Below are 4,851 nucleotides of genomic sequence, written 5' to 3'. Positions count from 1 at the left end.
ATATATATATATATATATATATACACACATGTAGATATATGTGTATATATATATATATACATATATATATACATGTATGCATATATATATACATACATACATGTATATATACATATATATACACATATACGTATATATATTTATGTACATATATGTATATATATAATTTGGTTGTTTTCTTTTTATCCCAAATGCCTGAAACATACATACATATATGAGGTGGTGCTGAAAAGTTCCTCACTTTAAGGTTATCACAAAAGTCTTGATTGGAGGCTCAACCTTCCGAGTTCTTTTGCAATGCTTAGAAAAACTGAAGGACCACTGCAATAAGTGTGAATCTGAAAGGGGAACATGTTGAATAAAATCTTAACTAACTGATCCTCCTGTATTTTCTTTTATTCAAAGCTAGGAACTTTTCAGCTTCCCTCATCATCATCATCATTTAATGTCCATTGCCCATGGCATAAGCTGGAAGCTTTTACTGAGTTGACATGCTGGAAGGCTGCACCAAACTCCAGTCTAGTTTGGCATGGTTTTCTATGGCTGGATGCCCTTTCTAGCACCAACTGAGAGTGTAATGAGTACTTTTACGTGCCACCAGTACAGGTGCCATTCGCGTGACATTGGGGTGCCTTTACGTAGCACCGGAACGGGTGCCAATTTGTGTGACACCAGTATCTACCACAACTGTGATTTTTCTCAGCTTGATAGGTCTTCTCGTGCACAACATAATACCGAAGGTCTCAGTCAAATGTGTGTGTGTGTATATATATATATATATATATATATATATATATAAATACTCAAAGGTCCTGGTAGGATATAAAGCTAGGGTATTTCCAGAGAAGCATTCAACCAAAGCTCGAAGCTATCAACACTGTTGGATTCCAGGCTAATACCAGAATTCTTCAGGTATAGAAAATCCTAGTTTCATGATGGTAAAACTGTAGTGTGGGTGCAGCAAGGAGTAAAATATAATCCAACTAATAAGACAAAGAATTACTTTAACATATCTTTAATGATCAGTTACAATTGTTTCTATACCAACTCTTGTAAGCAGTGTTGGTACAGAAACAATTGTAACTGATCATTAAAAATATGTTAAAGTATTTCTTTGTCTTATTATTTGGATTTTATATATATATATATATATATATATACACACACACATATATGCACACACATGCTCTATAGATATATATATACGAGTATATGTGTGTGTGTGTGTGTGTGAGTGTGCATAGCTATATTATATTCTGAATGTGTGTGTGTGTGAGTGTGTATAAGTATATTATATTCTGAGATGTTTACAGCATGATGTGTGTATATGTATTTGCGCTTATATCAGTCAAGGAAATCAGCCATTGTTTTCTATTGGTTAGGTTTTCCTATATCTTTCAAAAACTTTTTGCTTTCACTTTCTCATCTCCAGTTTTTGTCAGATCTCTCCAATTCCTCCCTCCATCTTATTTTTTAATCACCCACCATCTCTTTTATGGTTTCTAAGAACCCGGTCTATCAGCTTTTTTTGTCCGCAATGTGTCCACTAGTTGTCTGGGCATTTCCAGTCCAATTCCATTGCAATGATTTTGCAAACTTGACAATGGCATTTAATTTATTAACCCATTATGTTGACATATTTTCTCTTCATATTTTCCAAGCATAATGCATTTGTGAGCCTGTTGAGTTGCTCTGAGCTTGCTCATTGTTGTCATCATCATCATCATTTAGCATCCCATTTCCATGCTGGCATGAGTTGGACAGCTTAATAGGATCCAGCAAGTTACAGGGCTGCATTGAGCTCCAATGCCAGCTTTGGCATGGCTTCTACAACTAGGTGCATTTCCTAATACCAACCACTTTAAAGTGTATACTGGGTGCTTTTTTCATACCACAGCACTTGTGAGGTCACCAACTAATTTTAAAACAGAAAAAAGCCTCCTCAACTAAGTGGAAGATGATGAGTACTTGAGATGAGGAGGGTTTTTATGTCTGGTGTGGGTCAGCTAAAGTATGTTAGAGAGAGAAGCACAGATGTCTTGTTATAGAGGAGATAGATGGCTACTCCACCTAATATAAGAGTAGGTGAGAATAGCAGGGAAGAAGATAGATAGTAGTGATGGGATGCCAGAGTGAACTCTCAAGGTACAAGAAGGTGAGTATATCATCATCAAACCTTTTATCAAAATCCATGTTTATACAGCATACAGAATTCTTTTTTTTTTGGGCGGAAAATGTGTGTGTGTGTGTGTGTGTGTGTGTGCGTGAGGCATGCATTTGTTGTAAACCCATCTTTTAATGCAGAGCTATTAGAACAAGGAGCAGAATACCTCACAGTGCTTGTTTCAACTCTTTGCATCCTGAGTTCAAATCATAATAGGGTTGACTTTGCCTTTCATTTTTGGAGGGTTAATAAATAAAGTATCAATCTAGGACTGTTAGAATGTTGGATGGATCATCTTGAAACAGCTGTTCTAGATCTTTGCATTCTGACAGCAACACCTGCTTCACAGCAGGTGTAAAGCTGTGTCAGCTTTTAAGTGCTAGCTTTTCTTTTGGACAATACTGGTGGCATGCAGAAGGCAGGCTTACATGCTTGGGCAACAATCTGCCTTCCACTAAATACCATGATCAGGCCTGCCTGTATATGTGCAGATACATGATCAGCTCTGATTGGCAGGGGTTCATGAAGCATGTATATGTGTGTGTGTGTGTGTGTGTGTGTGTGTGTGTGCATGAGTATGTCTGTATGTATATACATGTGTGTGTAATGTGTTACAAAATGAAATTGGTTTCATGTATCAACTTTGCAGCTATTGCTTTAAAATAACTATGGACATGTTATATAAAGAGCAACATCTAAAATATCGAATCTAATTAGTTACTGAACAATGGTGTCCCTGCATTCAATTTTCTGTTAGTTAAACTATGCACTTGTAAAAACTTCAATTCAGAATCTAAATAAATCTTATTTAACCTTCATTTTGTCATTCTACCTTTCATACTTATTTGGTTCACATGGTTAATTATAATTAGAATATAAAAAATTATTTCAGGAAAAGGTACTGACAGATGTGTAAAAAATACTATACAAATTTATAGAACAAAGTGCAGTTTCAAACTAACTCTGACACAGCTCCACATCCTGTCATTTTTCTTTTAGGTGTATATATTTTTAGTGACAGTAGCCATATGTAGTATTTTAATAACAACAGTTAAACGGTATCTAACTTAGCCTCATTAACCACCAATATAAATAAATTAGAGTTTATGGTCAATAATATAAATACTGTTAATATCTAAATATATTGGTGTTGAACAGCATCCAGCTGGCATAGTGATGTAATCCTTGAACACTGCAGGATACTGTTGCAGAGACTGAAATAACATCTCCTTTACATTATATATGTAATAGTGACTAAGATCTACATATGCTTTTAAAGTGAACTTTGTTATTTTCTTAAATGTCTTTCCACTCGTTTTCTTATATCAGCATGGATTGAATAATTCTGCAAATGTGCTATTTTTGATATTTTATGCTTGAAGATGGTGCAGAATATATATATTTTTTTATGTTAACAGTAGCCCACCTCTGTAGTGAAGATGGTACATACATCACAACCAAATAGACTAACAAGTTATTTAGCTCAAAGTCAGCCTGGACTAAGCATACTAATGATCAAAAACATATCAGCTGTGGCCATTTTTGCCTTTTTTTTGTTGAAGGCAGTGTGCTACAATGTTTAATGTATCCTTCTATTTGAAGATGGCAAGGTAAGATTTGAAGAAGATTTTACTGTTATTTCTTACAGGCCAAATGACCACATAGAAGCTCCCTTATTGTCCTTGCAATGCAGTATAACGCAATGATATTAGGAAGTTCTAAGCACATGACACCAAAAGATTTATACACTGTCAAATGCTAAACACTGAACTACTAATTCATTTATTTGTATAAAGTAAACCTTTACCCTCAAGCATTTGCCTCAAAATTATTCTCAATTTGCTGACCATTAACACAATAGTAACAAATAATGAACTTTTGATGAGAAACTTGTAATTTTTATATCATAAATATAATGTGTTTAATTTTTGACCAAATTATTATGATATTGACAAAATATGTTCACTGTAATAACCCTTTAGCAATTAAACCAACCATATTCAGTTCAAATATTCTACTTGTTTTATGTTAAAACTGGATAGATCTGGCCTCTCACACCTACTCGACAGTGTCACTCTAAAAATAAGCAATCACATCATTGAAACCTCAAAGGTGCAAGATAATGGATGATTAATTCAAAACAATGTGAATAAATGAAGAGTACATTTGACAGAGAAATCTGAATGCTAAAGGGTTAAAGCTACAAAACATAACTAAACTTTGAAAAATTACTTAATCATCATCATCATCATTTTTAAATGTCCACTTTTCCTAGCTTATGTTGGTTGGACAGAGTTTACTGAAGCAGATTTTCTATGGTGGATGCCTTTCCTGTCACCAATCCTCACCTGTTTTCAAACAAGATAAATTTCTCCATGGCCAGACAAGTTTTCATATTAGAAATGAATAGTGACATTTATTTACAACTATCAAGCAATGTTGAGTCAAGGAGACACAAATATACATACACATACACATACACTAGCACCTTTGTCAAGTGTTTTACACTATAACACTGGGCTAACCAAAGCCATGTGAGTTATACAGTAGATGGAAACTGAGTGTGTGTGTGTGTGTGTATATGTGCGTGCATGCGTGTGTATGTGTATATATATATATATATATATATATATATATATATATATATATATCATGATTGATCACTAGCCACTAAACCTTTTTAATTT

The 4,851-nt window shown here is 34.2% G+C and overlaps 1 protein-coding gene across 7 annotated transcripts in view; it reads right to left on the bottom strand.

The window, feature by feature from the left end:
• The window catches only part of LOC106878324 (calcium-activated potassium channel slowpoke), a 333,443-nt gene that overhangs the window by 250,711 nt on the left and 77,881 nt on the right, over positions 1–4,851 (bottom strand). The gene's annotated exons all lie outside the window — the stretch shown is intronic.

This window comes from Octopus bimaculoides, chromosome 2 (assembly GCF_001194135.2).
Source record: "Octopus bimaculoides isolate UCB-OBI-ISO-001 chromosome 2, ASM119413v2, whole genome shotgun sequence".
Taxonomy (NCBI): Eukaryota; Metazoa; Mollusca; class Cephalopoda; order Octopoda; family Octopodidae; genus Octopus; species Octopus bimaculoides.
Note: the sequence above shows the minus strand (reverse complement) of the source record. Positions and strands in the feature narration are given on the sequence as shown.